The 19118-nt window shown below is 36.6% G+C and overlaps 1 long non-coding RNA gene across 12 annotated transcripts in view; it reads left to right on the top strand.

Annotated features, from left to right (window-relative positions):
* The window catches only part of LOC122240411, a 430864-nt gene that overhangs the window by 356942 nt on the left and 54804 nt on the right, over nucleotides 1-19118 (top strand). For all 12 annotated transcript variants that reach the window (XR_006220142.1, XR_006220140.1, XR_006220132.1 and 9 more), the window contains one exon: nucleotides 10901-10970. This is a non-coding gene — a long non-coding RNA (uncharacterized LOC122240411). The remainder of the gene's footprint in view (nucleotides 1-10900; nucleotides 10971-19118) is intronic.

Here is a 19118-nt window from a genome sequence, read left to right as displayed (position 1 = left end):
TACTGTTCATGTGTTTTAAATACACTCTTCTTTGCATAAGAAAGTACATTTATACATTGAATCATATATACTGGTCAGTGTCAAGAAATAAATTAACGTTTTCATAACACAATACTCCCTAGCTTTGTGACTTTGGGCAAGTAACTAATATTCTGGTCTCTAACGTTCTCGTCTGAAAAATTACGTAAAAGTATATAATAAAAAGAATTTAATACAAATTATAATAAAAATATAACAAAAAAAACACAACAAAAAGAATTATCTTTTAAAATTGAATTCTTTTTAAAGAATTTTTCTTTTTAAAAAGAAATAAAAATATTGCTGGTATTCTGTTTCTCTCAGTCATTTGTCTTTGAAAAGGATCTGTTAAGGAAAACAGTACCTCACAATTTTATTCCCTAATAGCTGTGTGACAGAGAATAACTCAATATATTCTTTTCTAGAATTTGTTATCACTAATGAAAGTAATTTGAAAAAAATTTTTTGGTCGAAGATAAAATTTGTCATTTTCTTGAGGATTTTTATGACTCTCTGCTAGTAAGAATGGAGCTGGATATTTTGCAAGATAAATAAATCCTGAAACGAACTACAAAAATAAGAAAAAAAACCTTTTTTAAAAAAATTTTTTATTTAGAAAAAAAACTTTCATATGTTCAGCTTAAAAGTAGTTTTGTGTCATTAAAATGTATCCCAGTTAATATTACATAGCATTAGAAAACTCCCCCATATTCTTGAATAATCCACATCTGGAAATTGGCTGCACACTGAAAATGACATTTGTACTGATTTCGGCTGGAATCGTTTGTATTTGTTCTGTGGCTTGGGAATCTCTCCATCCAGGGAAGGAGCACAGAGCTGACTTTCTCCTGGTCATTTCTGTAATACACACACCTCTCTCTCATAGCCACAGCACATTTTCACCAAATGACTTGGTTTTTGTTTTTTTGTTTTTTTGTTTTTGTATCTTGATCACATTGAGATACGTGGCACTTACTATTTCAAGACATTTTGTATACAACAGGCAAATTCTAAATCAGAGTGATTACTTGAAAAATATTTTAGAAACCAAAATAGACCATCACTTTCTAGACTTTTCTTTTAAATATTTTTTTTAATGTTTATTTATTTTTGAGAGACAGAGTGTGAGCAGGGGAGGGGCAGAGTGAGAGAGAGAGGGAGACACAGAATCTGAAACAGGTTCCAGGCTCTGAGCTGTCAGCGCAGAGCCCACGTGGGGCTCAAACTCACAAACTGGGAGATCATGACCTGAGCCAAAGTCGGATGCTCAACCGACTGAACCCTCCAGGTGCCCCTACACTTTTCTTTTAAAAAAGTTACTTACGTGGTCTATCTACTAACTACACACTAACTTAATCTTGCTGTGGCCCCAGCTCAAATCTCAGGTATTGCAATGAAACCTTGCTCTTGTTTGGGTTCCTGTTACGAATACTTAAAGCACATGTCGTTCATTGCCATAAGTGCCCCTCAGTATGACTCTATTGTCCACAGAGAAAATGTTAGATCCTGAAGTACATGAACTATTTATGTGTCCTTGACATGAGCAAAGCACCAGCCAGACTGTAATACTTCTCCCCAATATATACATTTAATAAAATTATATCACACAAAAATTACTTAGGACAAATTAGTCTTGAGCAACCCAAACCGGTAAGTGGAGAAAAAGAACAACTAACATAAACAATTTGCTTTTATCAATTTGACCACATAACTTTGTATTCAGTTGGCATGTAATCACTACTTACTGATTTGCCGTGAAAGACCTTTGCTCCTTTCTGATTCTATGTTTGCCAACATGCAGTTTATATTTATCATGCATTTTGTGATATTACTAGTCATACAAAAGGACTGTATGAGAATTGAACTCATTTGAAAATGACAAATAGTTTATACTAGATCATCATGTGAAAGTAAATGGCTTCCATTATTTTATAAAATGACTTTAACGTTTTGCATCTATGGATTATGGTCTGATAATTACAAATCTGAGCCTGAGAGAGTTAGCAAACTGCTTTTCTGATATTATTTAAATAGCAAAGATTTTTATGCTATCCTGTCTCAAATTTAAGAATGTGGAGTCACTGTATTCTGAGGTTTCTTCTCAACAGAACTCACTGGAAATTCAAGGGATACTGGAAACTATAATTTTGCTGTAGCTTGAATTTGCCCAGATTAAAGGCAGGACAAACTTCAGAACAAACTTTCCTCTGGCTAAATTTCAGTACGACTCTAGGCCAAATACTTTTTTTCCCTCTGTAAAATAATTTTTTTAAAAAAGTTTTTTTTAAATAAAAAAGTTGTTGTTTTCATTGAAAATTATTTTCATTCATCTTCTCATAATTATGACAAATTTCTCTAATCTGACATTTTTAGACATTTTGAACTCTAAGCCTTTTCATGAAAATTTTGTTTCATTTTTATTTTTTTTATTTTTCAAAACCCTCTAAATCACCTAGAATTAGGACTGAGGATTAAAGAATTTCCCACCACAGCCATCAATAGATCTGTTTAACGTCAACAAACAAGCAATGGATGAATGGATAAAATGACGTTGACAAATTCTTTTATTTACAGGCAATAAAAAATAGAGACATTGTCTTTTATTTCGATGAATATTTATATCCTTAACATAAAGTGAAGTCATGGAAACATGCCCATCTGTTTATTTTTTAAAATCTGTGGTGTCAACAGTTTGGAAGTTTCCAGTAAAAAAAAAAAGGAATGAAGGCATTCTTGTGGGATGTAGTCAAATCAAGGAATTCTATCCAAATGTTGGAAACAGACAAAAATTTTGGCATATTTGCCAGAAAAGTTTGTATCAAGCTTTTCATTTTTATAATTTAAAAACACCCTTTTAACTGATCTATACATATCGATATGTGTGTGTGTATGTGTGTGTATATATATATATATATATAATTGGAAGCAAAGTACTAAGGAGATTCCATGTTGTTTAATAGTTGTGAAAGCCTAGATGACATGAAACACAATTTAGAAGCTGACAGTATGGATTAGCCACTAGCATGAGAGGAAGGTATTGAAATGGGAAAGAATCTCCCTTATCGGAGTATCACTTACTGGGACTTGGCTAGGAACGTAACACTAGAGAATAGCAAAAAAGCACGTTTGGTTGTTCTTTCTTTGTTCCTTTTTGCCTGTGTTCCATCCTGCTCTACCCCATCTGGGTCTTAGAAGGTTAATTTTTGAAAACTGCCTCTCTGTGGCTCCCTTGCCAGCCAGCCTCTGCTTAGAAGCAGCCAGTGGACTGAGAAATGAAGGCAAAAGGAGTTAGTGGCCACTTCTCCCTTCTCCCTCCCTCTATAGGCACTAGTCCTAGGTAGTAAGCACGTTCCTCTTCCCCACCAGGAAACCCCTCCTTTGCAATTCTAATTCTCAGTGAACTCTGATAACACCATTTCTTCCTCTTGTCTCTTTAGTCCTATGGGTGGAAACAACTTTCCACTGTTGCTAGTCTCTGGGTGCCCCAGTACCCCTGTTTGTTCCTTTTACATGTCCCCACATGTGATCAGGACCACAATCCATAAAAATAACTTTAGCGTTTATTTTTTAAATTTTATTTAAATCCAAGTTAGTTAACATAGAGTGTAATAATGGTTTCAAGAGCAGAATTTAGTGATTCATCACTTACATAGAACACCCAGGGCTCATCCCAACAAGTGCCCTACTTAATACCCATCACCCATTTAACCCATCCCCCACCCACCTCCTTCCAGCAACCCTCAGTTTATTCTATGTATTTAAGAGTCTCTTATGGTTTGCCTCCCTCCCTGTTTTTATCTTGTTTTTCTTTCCCTTCCATTAAGTTCATCTGTTTTGTTTCTTAAGTTCCACATATGAGTGAAATTATATATTTATCTTTGACTGAGTTATTTTGCTTAGCATAACACAGTCTAGTTTAATCCATATTGTTGCAAATCGCAAGATTTCATTCTTTTTGATTGCCAAGTAACATTCCATTGTGTATATATATCACATCTTCTTTATTCATTCGGCAGTTATTAACATTTGGGCTCTTTCCATAATTTGGCTATTATTGATAGTACTTCTTTTTTTAAAATTTTTTTTAACTTTATTTTTGAGAGAGAGACAGAGTGTGAGTGGGGGAGGAGCAGAGAGAGAGGGAGACACAGAATCTGAAGCAGGCTCCAGGCTGTGAGCTGTCAGCACACAGCCCGATGGGGGGCTCGAACTCACGAACCGCGAGATCATGACCTGAGCTGAAGTCGGATGCTTACCGACTGAGCCACCCAGGCACCCCGATAGTACTTCTATAAACATTGGGGTGCATGTGCCCCTTCAAATCAGCATTTTTAAATCTTTTGGATAAATACCTAGTAGTGCAATTGCTGTGTTATAGGGTAGTTCTATTTTTAACTTTTTGAGGAATTTCCATACTTTTTCCAGAGTGGCTGAACAGTTTGCATTCCCACCAGCAGTGCAAAAGGGTTCCTCTTTCTCCACATCCTCACCAACATCTGTTGTTCTCTGAGTTGTTAATGTTAGCCATTCTGACAGATGTGAGGTAGTTTCTCATTGTGGTTTTAATTTGTATTTCCTCTATGATCAGTGATGTTGAGCATCTCTTCATGTCTGTTAGACATCTGGATACCTTCTTTGGGAAAGTGTCTGTTCATGGGTGCCTGGCTGGCTCAGTCAGTTGAGCGTCCGAGTTCAGCTCAGGTCATGATCTCACAGCTCCTGAGTTCAAGCCCTGTGTCAGGCTCTGTGCTGACAGCTCGAAGCCTGGAGCCTGCTTCGGATTCTGTGTCTCCCTCTCTCTCTGCCCCTAACCCACTTGCATTCTGTCTCTGTCTCTCTCAAAAATAAATAAACATTGAAAAAAAAGTGTCTGTTCATATCTTTTGCCCATTTCTTCACTAGATTATTTGTTTCTTGGGATTTAAAAGTAGATATGGTCACAATATGAGAAGCAAAGTTGTGCTTTGTTTATTGTCTCATGGACTGTGGGAATATGATGAATTATTAAGTCACTAAGATAAGTATTCATTATGAATATTAAAAACTAATTCATTTTCATTACTGGATAAATAATACATAACATAGAAAAGTTAAATAGAAAAGGAAGTAATAATTAACCCTACTGATTGATTACAGTGTGTTAGCTGCATCCCCATGAGGTAGGCACTGTTATCGCCCCATTTTAAAATACAGGACTCAAACTATTGCCGGGTGAAATGACTCATATAAGGCTATGCAACAATGGAATGGCTGAAGGAGAAGTTGAACTGAGGCAGATTGACTCTCAAGCTTTCACTCTGAATCACTAAACACTAGTACCTCTTGGAATGGAATGAAGAAATGAGAGGAAATGGCATTTATTATCTACTGTGTTCCAGGGAGTGCACGAGATGCTTCCATATGTACTACCTCAGAACCGCCCTTTCAGAAATAGGTGACACGGTCAATCATTCTGTTACGGGAAAGTCTGTCTTTCCTGAGTTTCTGTGACACCACACCCTACTCTGGTTTTCCTCCTCTTTTCTGGCTATTCTTTCATTTTCCTTTGCTTGCTCTTTTTTCTCTAGTCAACCTTTAAATGTGCAAGCATTTTGAGTTTCCTTCTTGCTTTTGTTCTTCCTGGTTGAGTGCATCTAATGAAGCGGCTTTAAAATGCCAGTGATATGCAGATGACTTTGGAGTGCGTGGGTGGCTCAGTCTGTTCAGCATCAGGCTCTTGATTTCCGCTGAGGTCATGATACCGCGGTTTGTGAGATCAAGCCCTAGGTCAGGCTCCACACTGCCCCTTCTCTGCCCCTCCCCCACTCATGCCTCTGTGTGTGTGTGCACACGCGCGTGCACATACTCTCTCTCTCTCTCTTTAAAAATACATAAACTTTAAAAAAGTAAAATGCCAGTGATATGCAGATGACTTTGATGTTTCTATTTCTAATTCGTATCCTCTCCTAAACGTTAACCTGTATGTCCAACCGCCTCCTGGGCATCTCCCTTTGGGTGTCCAGTAAGCATGACAGACTTAAGACAGCCAAGTGACAATGCTTGATTCATTTCTCCAGCCTGCTTCTCTCTTTGTCATCTCCATTTCCTTAAATAGCACAATTATCTATTCCAACTAATCAAGTTAAACATTGAGGAATTATCCTGGAATATTCATGCTTTCCTTCCCCTAATATCAATGCCTTCAGTCAGCTCTCTATGCCGAGATCCAAGTCTCTCCCTGCCCACAACCATCATCTTTGGATCCATTCACTGTGATAGTTTCTTCACTGATCATGCTGTTGCCAATCTTTCTCTCCTTCAAGGCTGTCTACTCATGGCTGCCAAAATGATGATTTTAGGCATGTCATGCCACTTTACTGCTTAAAACTCTTTATTGGTTTCCAAACAAAATGCATTCTGACTTCTTGCATAGGATCAAAACCTTACTTAAGCTGGTTTCTGTTGAATGAATGGATCCTATTAGCTACTCTACCCCCTTGAAAAGATGGTACATTAATTTATTTATTCCTGCAAATTATATGCACACCCATTTTTTTCTCTCAAGGAATATAAACTTCTTGGTCAGGACTGGATATTGTCATAAACTCTGTGTTGATAGATAGAAGACAAAGACAGCAGTTTTGTTCAAAGCCTAGTAACAATTTTTCCTTGGCTTATCCCCAAACCGTTCCCAAAGAGCTCTTAAGTATAAAATGAAAGGAAGGCAGACATTTTATATCAATGTTTAAAGTGAATTTGTTGAAGAAATACGCTTTTTATTGGCATCGTCTTAATTCGACATTGTTAAATAATGATGTTATTTAACAATAACAGTGTTGATAATTTTTAATCAGTTGGGGAATTTATAATTTAAAAAACCCATACCAAAGAATTGAATCATTTACACATATGGTTATGATCAATATTCTCCTTACAAAAAATAATTTCCTATCAAGTGGTTTTGATTCACACTGGGAGGAAAGAACACAAAGATTTGTGTTAATAATTCAGTGATTGACATGCAACATGATACATGCATTCTACTAAGCCAGACATCCAAGTGATATGCCTCCATAGGGATTCCATCTTGTCCATGGTGAGAAAGAAATACATTATGGATAATGACTCTGAGGAGTGCCTGGGTAACTCAGTCGGTTAAGTGTCCGACTTCAGCTCAGGTCATGATCTTGCAGTTCCTGAATTTGAGCCCCGTGTGGGGCTCTGTGCTGACAGCTCAGAGCCTAGAGTCCGCTTTGGATTCTGTGTCTCCCTCTCTCTCTGCCCCTTCCCTGCTTGTACTCTCTCTTTCTCTCTCTCTGTCTCTCTCTCAGAAGTAAATAAACATTTAAAAAATTTTCAAAAAATAATGACTCTGAAATTGCCAGAAATTTAGTTTACTGCACAACTTGCTGCTTTGACAATGGTGAGTGTATTAATATGTTGTTCCAAGTTAATCTTTTGTACAACTATTTCCTTTTTGTGCCCAAAGAAATCACAAAGGGAATATCTGATCCTGTTTATTCCAAATAAGTAATGAATCAAGCTTTATTTTCTTTCTTGCCTTGTAAAACTATTGCCAAAAGAAATTACTACCAGTAAGAAGTAAGGAAATTTGGTCCTTAAAACAATTCAAATTGGAGACTATGTTAGATTTTACTTAGGTTTTTATTCCAACGTGCCAAGTTGATATCTTCATCTACATTCACTCAGGGACACTTTCAATAATAAGTATTTTTATGTTTATTTTTAAAAATAAAGATACAGATGCGATGGTAAAAATGTGCAAATATAGAGACAGTGACCATAATTTTATGGGAGTGACTCTCTTATATGACTTATAAAGTGATCCTGATGAAAATTCCCAGGAAGTGTTTCAAAAATGTCTTGAGCAATAGAAACATCATTGTATGACATCTCCCCCAATGACTGTTATGGAAGACAGCAGCTATTTCTATGTGTATATTCTGCTAAAATTATAATTTTTTAAATTATATCTAATGCTTGATCATTTTTCCCTTTGTCCTTAACATGACAGCCATTTGGCTCTGCCCTACTTTTCTGTACTTCTCAAATGTTTTTTTAATGAGATACATCACAATCAGTAATGATTCATGTGGTTGTTTGCTTTTGGATAATTTCCTCTCCTTCCTCTGATAAAGTCTGAAATAGATTTGAGAACATTGAGTAATGGCAGAATTGGATATGAACCAAGACCAATTAGATGTTTAAAAATTATAGTGCTGCCAATCACATAGGATTGATCTTTCCCGGGAGTATATGCAGCTGAAAATATCCCCGAAATGAAGTTATCTCCTTTTAGTCCCTGTAATTCCTATGTAAACATTACTGAAGTCTTAACAACGTATATGTAAGGAATGAGATAGTAACTACTATTAAGCACGACTTTCATAACCCAAATTCATTTATGAGATGTTCAAGGCTGTCCTCTACTATGACCTGAAGGGAAAAGGGAAAGGCCTTAGTTTTTTGTGGGTGGTGATTAAAAAACAAAACACAAAAAACACAGGTCTTAGGGAAATGGTGAGGCCCAACACTGAGAAGGCCAGCAGAGTCATGGCAGAGTGTTTCCATTTTCAGTTGAGGAGAGTTGATCCTCTGACTGACAAAGACTCTCTCCTTGATCAAACTTCAGTCAGGTTCCTTTAAGCCCCCTTCTCAACTAGGCCTCATCCTTGGACCTTGTCCTTGGGCCTGTCTAGCCCAGTTTTTGCAAGAATCCTGCTAGGTCAATTTAGGGAGAGTCCCCAGCCCTGGGATCTGACCATGCTTGATATCTAATCATATTCTTCATCCCTTTCCATCCCTCAGATGACAGCTGATTATCCTGGCCTGTCTTCAGCAAGAATCCCCCCTACCTTGATGTCTTCTCTTAGTGATTTTTCATCCACCAATCCCCCTCATCTACTCATTGGCTATAAATCCCCAGTGTTCTAGCTGTACGTGGAATTGAGTCCAGTCCTAGACTGAAGGCTCTTCAGAATAAAATCTGTTTTTATCACTTTCAACTTCTATCTGGCTCTGTATTTTCTGCAGATCTCATGTATCTTTGAAAAGAAGGTGGGACAATATGTTGCTAGTAATGAGTAAGAGTGAGAGAGTGGCAGAAGAACCAAAAGAGAGAGGAAGGTCTGTTGCTGTTCACCAAGCCAAAGGTCAAATATACTCCAAGTGTCTGTGCCACAAATGAATGGAACCTCTCCGAGTTCCTCCACAGGGATGGAGTTCTTAGTTTCACCTTTGCAGACTCCTTTCCTCCACGCTTTACAACCAGTTGGCCATTGGTCTTTACTCTTTACCCTGCGGCTTTATTTTACCATGTTTTTTCACTTACGTTAGTCTTTCCACCTCTTAAAAATAATTGCTACCCTTGTGATGCAATCCCTTTCCATCAGCATTTAATACAGTTAGAATTTGTCAAAGCTTGAACTGATGTCATCTTTTTCCTTTTTAACAGGGAATCATAAAAATAATAAACTTTGTGATTTTAATTATTTAATGTTTATTTTGAGAGAGAGAGAGAGAGAAAATGAGTGGGAGAGGGGCAGAGAGAGAGGGAGAACAGAATCCAAAGCAGGCTCCAGGTTCTGAGCTGTCAGCACAGAGCCCAACGCGGGGCTCGAACTCATGAACCATGAGATCCTGACCTGAGCCATGGTTGGATGCTTAACGAACTGAGCCACCCAGGAACCCCTGTGATTTTAATTTGCAAATGTAATTTGCAATTTGTAATTTTTTATTTACATTCAATTTGAATGTAATTTTTTGTTTCCCTCGTGACTTCTCTTGCCATATTTCTCCTTGGCTTCAGGATCTATTCCTTCTCGGCTTCTGCATGGACTTTCCTGGTTACTTTAGTTCAAAACACAACAGGATTTATCTCATTTTCTATTGCCTCTCTAATTGCTTCTCTAGATGACTTCTAATTGTTTCTCTAGATAACTTCTCCCATTTCTTCTTTCCTGCCCAGTAGACTCAGATGGATTTCCTTCTGCCTGTTCTCGGCAGCAAGGGTTCCATTCCCCAAAGAGATGACCTATAACTTTCATAAAGTCTTTCCTCTGCCTTTTTGTTTTGCCACTGCCTGAAAAACATCTTAATTTTCCTTTTCTCTTCAAAAGCCTTTTCATCCTGTGTTCCTTTGTCTTAATGGCTTTTGGGTATCCCCTACATTATGCAGATGTTAACGCTCAAGTTTTTAAGCTCCCCGTTCATTCTAAGTCATTGAAGCTGAACCAGCTGCATCTGTCTCCATTCATTTTGATCTATTACTGAAAAGTTCACTCAAACATGTTCTTCTCTACACAAATTTTGTGCACCACACTCTTCGCCTTACTTTTTAAAGCAAGTTGCTTCCCAATACAGATTACCCGAAGTTTTTTTCCAATCTGGGGGGGGCCTTCCCTGTCTTATTTATCACTACCCCAAATTCATATCCCTTATCCAAATTCCAAATTAGAGTCTTATTGTAATGTCTAGTATGTCAGAAAGACTCTTAACCATATATCACAGGGCCACTTCTTTTCATTATCTCTCTAATTACTATGGAAGCCATAACCTTCTACTTTGCTACTCAAAGTGTGGTACCTTGACCAGCGCTATCACCTGGGAGCTTGTTAGAAATGTAAGTGTTCAAACTTAACCACAGACTTTTTTGAATTATAACCTGATTTTCTAACAAATGTCTAGGTAATATGTATTCACAGTAAAGTATAAGAAACACCAGTGTGCTACGATTCATAAACTTGAGGGTACATGAGAGTCATTTGAGTGCACTCAAATATTTTGTGATTGGAACCCAAATAATATTGTCTCAAAACATCCTAGCTTCTCTTGGAGTTCATAAATAGCGATTGCAGTTACTATGCTCTTTTTCCTTATTCAGATTTACCACTCTCCTTCCCAGCATGCATCGTGGTCACACAGATAAATTTCTTCCCACGACCGTGGTCAAGGTAAGACAATTATTAATGAACATTTTACTAATGGACCTTTTACTAATTTTACTAATGGACAATTGAAAAAAAAGAAATTATATTATTAAATTATATTCTTACGGTTACCCAGCTAATCACAAGTAGATTGAACATACGCACTCAAAATCCTTAACCCTAATTTTTTGTTTCCCTCATGAGTTGGTCTAAAATTTGGGCTATCACCATGTTGTTGTTTGCTGAATAAATATACAATGCTATAAAGGTTATTTTTGTTCCATTTCTCTAAATATTTTTTTTAATATTAAGACACTTAGGTTCTAAATTATTGTTAAAAATACATTTGGAAATATAATTATATCTGTAACATTCCACTAAGTATACCTTGGGGGAGAATAATCAAAAGAAATTAGTTTTAGAAATCGTATGTAAAGAGCATTCAGTATTTCTTTTAGAGATGCACAGAGGTTGGTGATAAAATTTCACGAGACAAAATATAGTAAGTTTACACATCTTGTGGAAAAGATTGCCACAACCGTCCAGTGGTACGTGCCGTCCTCTTTAAACTTTTACTGTCCCTCGCCCCGGCCATTCGTCTTGACACTCTTCGTCCTAACCCGCCCATTAGCTGGTTATTTTTCTCTTTATATCCAGGCAAACGTTATCATTTCTCCTCTTCCTCTATTATAAATCTCTCTAAAATGGATTTTGGAGGGGTATGGAAGAAATGGAAAGCACATTGAGGTACCTTAAAAGCTTTTTGAACGTTCATAAAAAATTAAGCACTACTCATTTTCACAGTGAAAGTGGAGTGACAGCCTAATTTGAGAGTCTCAACGAGTGTCCCTAAATAATTAGCTAAATTTTATAATATACTCGAATGCACAATAAATCTGTTAGCTAGTGGTTTGGGCATGTAATTAGGAGATGAACATTATAGCTGAAATCAAACTATGTGACTGTTACATAATTTAAAATCCAGTTAAAATACCTCATTATATATATTTTTTCGTTTCTCTGTTGCTCTTGAAACTTAATTATTGACACAGTATGACTTAAAATGTGGAAATAAATGTTATGGATGAAATCCGAATCAGAGAGGCAATATGCAGAATGAATGTAAAATTTTGGGAGCTTATGAACTTTGAATCTTGCACTTACTTGTGAACTTGGATACATGATAGAGTGATGCCAATAAATGACCTAGGCTTTCTAAGTATCAGATTCCTTACCTGAAATGTATACGTATGAGGTGATTTTTAAATCTTTCTTTCTCTCTTCATATATACATATATTCTACCATACTACCTATAAAAGTTTATTCTTTAGCAGGCTATATACCATGATTATAATAGATAAATCCTAGTTACAATGTAGGAGGAAGACTATCACAAATTGGGCAGCAGAATTTGCACTTTGAACAGAAATTCACTAACATAAGAGGTTTCTCTAAGAACTCCTGGAGTAAAACCAACTTTTGAGTGGAAAACAAAATTCCACCTTGATTTAGCAGTAGTGAAAGGAGTCAAAGGCTTGAGACATTTTGCAGTCTGGAAACCCAATTTTCAATTTTTAAGAGTAGAATGTTTGGTAATACTATTTAGTCCACAATTGAAATGAGGGAAATAGATGTCATTTTCCACTGAATCTTAACAGAGGTTTATGGGAGGATGTCTTTTGAATAAAATAACAGAGACATCTCTCTGATTCATTTCCTGATCTGACTTCATCAAGTTTTAACAAGGGTCTTTATGGAATATTACAACACCTGATTATTGTGGAGGAGCTGGGTTTATTCTGTCATCCCCAAGGCCCCTCAAATAAGTACACCTGTCAGAGACTGAATCCAATATTTGGTATCAGGTGATTATCCCTGACCTTGAAGAACTCATGATTTAAGGTGGGTGCCATGTATATATAGTCAGATGGTGAAAATACAATCTGATACATACTAAAGTAGAACTCCAAACAGTACAATGGAAGGTGCCTGGATGGCTCAGTCGGTTAAGCGTCCAACTCCTGGTTTCAGCTCAGCTAATGATCTCACGGTTTATGGGTTCAAGCCCCACATTGGGCTCTGCACTGACAGTGCACACTCCCTCTTTTTCTGCCCCTCCCTCGCCCCCATGCTCTCTCTCTCAAAATAAATAAATAAACTTAAAAAACATTTTTTTAAAGAAGACAAAAATGAAAAACAGCGATACGCCCAAAGGATTTAGGAAGGCTTCAGAGCTTTTGCCACTTGAGTAGAGTCTAAAGGGATGCATGGGAATCCACCACCCAGAACAGGGTCAGAAGGATCTTCCTGCAAAGGAAATGGTATCTCCAAATGCAAGAAGCTATGGCAAAGTCTGTGGCTTTGGTGGTGGGCAGTGCTGGCAGAATAGTGGTGTCAAGGTCAGAATGATGTGCAGAAATTAATGGAGAGCTATATGTAACATATTAAGACCTTCAGCTCTTTTCTTGTAGGTATTGAAGAAAAAACATCAAAGTTCTTTTTGGAGGAAATTGAGAAGCTTGGATTTTTTGGTTTTCAAAAAATAACTTTGGCAAAAGTGTGATGGAGGTTGAGAAAGACTAGAGGTACAATGGTCAAAGGGAAGGCCACTATATTAATCAGAAGAGATGTGAAAATAACCAAAGAAAGATGGTGGTCGTTGGGAAGGAGGAAGAGAGCAGGGTTTAAACAGGACTCTTCAACACTGAATGCTGAAGAGGGAGTGGTGTAAGGAAAATTTTTAGATGGAATTTTACTAGCTTAAACTATCTGGGTAGCATCTGGAGAGCCATAAAAAGAGTTTGTGCCTAACCATTAGGGCATTTGGGCCACCGTGACACGGAAAGCCTGGAATTCTGAATAAGAATAATGCTCTCCAGGAGAGCAAAATGAGTGATCTTAGAGTCTGTGTTCTACATGAATTCCCAGAGGAAAGAAACTGATATAGTAAGAAGAGGATTTGGGTTGTCAAGGTGAGCCCAGGGTAAAAAATCTTGTGGTGACAGAGGACACTGAAGAGGAATGTGGATTTGGAACTTCAAACAGGCTGCTTTTAACTTCGAGGTTGAGCCACTTTTTCACAGAGCATCTAATGCTTTCCAGGACCCGAAGCAATATTCAACATTTATCTTGGGTTAAATCTAGAGTCTTTGTGATTCAATAAACGGATCGTCTCTTAGAGAATCAAGCCAGCAAATAGTACTATGGAAACTGGAATGCATCAAGAGAAAAGTGTGCCTTTGGGTGCTGGCAAAGCATAAAGAACCTAGATGAAATCTTTAAGTAAACAGAAGGAGAGCAATGAACTACAGCACAGTGATAGATAAAAGCATTGTGAGTGGAAGGGATTTACCAGAATTCTCTTTTAAACTTGGCCACAGAGCCATCTTAACACGCTGTAAATACTTGTTGCATGTAAATAACCATTATAATAAAAGAAAAGCTGGCACAGCTAGACCAGTCTCAAGGGAAGTTAATGAAAGTGGACAAGAAACAACTGGCATTGGGAACTCGGAATGAGTGAAGCCGAAAGTATGAGGTTTTACAAAAAAGAAGGAAACGTGCCATATATTTGATTTGTGAAGGAAACTTTTCTCTTTATAAATACCCTTAGATTATTAAACTATATATACGTGTCTGTATATATCCATACATGCTCATCGCAGCAGACTAAATAATAAAAGAAGAAGAAAAACAAATTAAAAATATCTTCACCTGGCCCCTAGCCTCATCCACTCCCATACTTCTGAGAGTAGTAGATTAAGAATGTCTTTCCCAAGCCGTTATACCGATAAAGAGTTTTTATGACAATGGTTTTACAGAATCAAGATATGACCACATTTTTCTTCAACTTTTTTTTTTTTTTTGCAATCGATTATGGACAGCTCTTCAGATGTAGTAAACACAGATTTATTCCCTCAATGAATGGGTATTCAAATTGTTCCCAATGTTGTCATTGTAAGTGATGATGCAAATAAACAGAAATATTGTGCATATAGTTTAATATATGGCACTATCATTTTGGTAGAGCCAGACAAAGGGTTTATGCAATTTTAAATATAATAGATACTCTCAGACTATTTTCAAGAAGAGTTCAGTTAACACTCTCCCACTAATCACGTGGCAAAGAAAGTTTCTATTTCCTCACATTAGACCTTTCTCTTATAGGTACTTCATAAAATTTTGCAAAAACAATTAGTAAACTATTTTATTGTTTTAACTTGCATTTTCCTGAGTTTTCTTTTGAAGTGTAGTTGGCACCTTTGAAATGGGTTCAACATTTGCATTGTCTCTCCTATGAATTGCCTGTCCATCTCTCTTATTAATTACTATTGGCTTTTGCTTTTGCGTAGTTTCTCATCAATTTGCAGAATGTCTTTAGTTATTCTAGCACCTAGGTCATCTCCCTATGTGTTCAGGTTTTGTTTTATAGTTTATTTCATATAGGCAACTTACTTGTGTTACTAATTTTGTTTCTAGGTATTTATAGTTTTGTGACAATTAGGATGTTTTCTTTTCTTTTTTCTTTTTTCTTTAACCTCTATTTAGCCTTGTAAAAGTTTAATGGCCCTTTATACTGGGCTTGCAACATCCCAACCGCTACTTCTGTGATGCTCATGTGGTTGGTAAAGTAGGATGTTTTCTTTTTAATTAAGAGGTAGAGTATAGCCCAAAAAAGTGCAAGAAAATATCAATTTACACTTCGATGAATTAACTCCCAGAATACATCTAAGCAACCACTTGTAAATCAGCAAATGTCACCAGCACTCAAAATACCCCTGCCATGCCACCTCTGCATTGATACCCCACCCCCTCCCAAAAGGTCACTCCTTTCTCAACTTTGAACACTATATTTATGCTTTTTGTGTGTTTTTCTTTTCTTTTTTATTGAACAATACAGAAAAGTAATAATGCGATGTCTATGCTTTTGTGTCTGTTTAGGGGCAAAATTATGTAATTCAGATTTATATTACATATATCTGGTTACTCCATTTTCACTGTTTTATTTATCCATTCGATTGTTAATGGGCAGAAAGATTGCTTTTAGTTTGGGATTATTACATATGTAGTTATTGTAATTTTGATTTGCATTTATCTAATAATTAGTGATTGAGCATTTTTTATGCGCTTACTGGCTGTTAATATATGTTCTTTGAAGAAATGACTATGCAAGTCTTTTGCCCACTTTTGAATCAGAGTTTTTGTTGTTGTGGTTGAGTTTTAAGAGTTCTTTCTATATTCTAGATACTAATCTCTTGTCAGATATATGATTTGAAAATGCTTTCTCCCATTTTGTAGGTTGCCTTTTTATTCCATGGATAGCATTGTTTGATGTGCAAAGTTTGTAACTTTCATAAAGTTTAGCTTGCCTATTTTTGTTTTTATTGCCTTGCCTTTGATGTCATATCAAGAAAAATTACCAAATCCAGTGTCATGAGGATTTTGCTCTAGGTTATCTTCTAAGAGTTTCCTTGTTTTGTTTCTTGCATTTAGGTATTTGATCCATGTGGAGTTGACTTTTATATATGGTATTAGGTAATGGTCCAACTTCATCATTTTGCATGTGGATATCCAGTTTCCCCAGCACTGGTTGTTAAAAAGACTGCACTCCCCTCACTTAATGATCTTGGACTTCTTTTTGAAAATAATTTAAACATGTATTCAAGGGTTCATATCTGGGCTGAATATTCCATTCTATTCTATTCTATTCTATTCTATTCTATTCTATTCTATTCGTCTGTATATCTGTCTTTATATCAGTACCACACTCTTTTCATTACTGTGTGTTTGTAATAAGTTTTGAAATCCAAAAGTATGAATCCTCCAACTTTATTCTTTTTGAAGATTATTTTAATTATTTGTGGTCCCTTCAGATTTTGTATAAATTTTATATAGATTTTTTATATTTCTGCCAAAACAAGTCATTGGACTTTTTCCTGAGATTGCACTGAACCTGTAGATCACTTTGGTAAGTATTAACATCTTAACAATTTTACATCTTCCAATTTATGAACTTTGGTTGTCTTTCCATTTATTTTTGTCTTTAATTCTTTGAGTAATGTTTCGTAGTGTTCATTATATAAGGTTTTATCTCCATGATTAAGTTAGTTACTAAGTATTTTTCAATGCTATTATTAATGGAACAAATTCCATTTGGTCATGGTGTATAATCATTTAAATATGTGGTTGAATGTGGTTTGTTACTGTTTTGTTGAGGATTTTTACCATGCTTCTGGTAGCTTCAGTATTCTCAGGGAAAATGTCTGGCACCCTGGCTTCCCAATTTCTTTAAAAATTAGTTTCTAAAGACTTTCTCTTTCACTCACTGATGTCTTCAATTACACATATCCACCTAGCCATCAACCTCATCCTCCTCTATTCTTCCCTGTCTGTGAATGTGCAGTGAAGTTGAGTTTAGGTGTCAGTGAAGAATTAAATGGGATCTAATTATGCAATTAGATTTGAGTCTGCAATTCAGGAAAGTTGTAGGGAAAGGAGGTATAAGTTTAAGAGGCATGAGCTTGGATAAGATAACATGGGGACAGTCTACAGAGTGAGAATAAAAGAGGCCTGAAGATTGAACCATGACTAGCTTCACTATTTAAAGGCCAGACACAAAAATGAGCCAAACTAGAAAAAGAGACAAGGACAAAGGGGTCACCAAGGTGAAAGGAGATTCTACTGTCATTAAAGTCAACAGAATAGAGAGCTCTGGAAAAGAGGCAATTTAACGATGCTTGAGGAGTCCAGACTGGGAAATGTCCAATAGTTTGAATGTTATTGAGGTTATTTGAGTCTGTATCAAAACCACATCAGTGGCATTGAGCAATAGAAACCACATTGAAGAGGGTAAATAAGATAAGAAGATACACACACAGACACACACACACACACACATATAGCTGATATACATATATATATATATATATATATATATATATATATATATATATCCACTACTTTCTGGAAGCTGGAGGAGGAAGTGCTTGTCAATTTAATTAGTTTTTTAATGAGGAAAGTTAGACCACAATTTCTGATGAGTTTACCTCTTCAATGTCTAAATGACTAAACAGAATAGTCTGCATTTCCTCTTCTAATCCACCTCTCCCACCACCTGTAACATTGTTCTCTTCCATCACCATCACTGCCTTCTTGTTCTGAGGGAGCATATTTTTGGCAGGGAATGTAGCATTAGCTTACTTACAGATGTCTCCTTATCTGTTCCTCCCCTTTATTAACTGATTATTCATACAAAACCAGTGTGATCTTTTATAAAGCCAAATCATATTGTCTCCATGCTTTAAGTACTTTGAAGGTTTTCTATTGCTCTTGGCATAAGGACTAAAATTTCTTATCTAATTTAACACACCCTCTCTGATGTGTTGCTGCTTTCTTCTCTGACCTCATCTCATGACATTTCCCTACTTTGAAGTTTAAGTGACACTTGGTTTATTTTAGTTCCCTGAACATGTCAAACTTGTCCACCAGGCTCCAAGTTTCACGAGGGACAAAATAGGTCTGTCTTGCTGAGTAACTGTTCTCAGGGTCCAGCAGAGTGTCTTATATTTGGTGGTGTTCAACAAAGATTTTTTGAATGAATCAATGACATTTCTTGTGTTGAAATGAAAAATAAGGGAGAAAAGGAGACCTGAGGAGAAGGAAAAGAGGGGGTAGCTAAAGAAGAGGAACACAAACATGGAAAAAAATACGCAAAAACAAGCCAGCAATAATTACCTTTTCTTTTTCCGGTTAAAATCTAAACTCTTTAATATACAATGGCTTACACATCCCTTAATGATTTAGTTCTCAACTAAGCTTGAAATTCTCTTCTGGCCATTTGTCTACACTGACGCCAATACCCACTTGCTCATATAGCCTCAAAAACTGCTTGCATTAGTTCCATATGGAACGATCTGCCTTATTTGCTATATTTTCTCTGACTAGGGCTTTGAATTGTGATTCCTTCTGCTTGGATCATTTTTTCCTATCCAAAGTCCAAATCATCCTTTCTTTTTTCCTTTTTTAAATGTTTATTTATTTTCAAGAGAAAGAGAAAGAGACAGAGAGCAAGTAGGGGAGGGGCAGAAAGAGAGAAGGAGACACAGAATCTGAAGCTGGCTCCAGGCTCTGAGCTGTCAGCACAGAGCCTGACACAGGGCTGGAACTCATGA

Source organism: Panthera tigris, chromosome B4, assembly GCF_018350195.1.
Source record: "Panthera tigris isolate Pti1 chromosome B4, P.tigris_Pti1_mat1.1, whole genome shotgun sequence".
Taxonomy (NCBI): Eukaryota; Metazoa; Chordata; class Mammalia; order Carnivora; family Felidae; genus Panthera; species Panthera tigris.
Note: the sequence above shows the minus strand (reverse complement) of the source record. Positions and strands in the feature narration are given on the sequence as shown.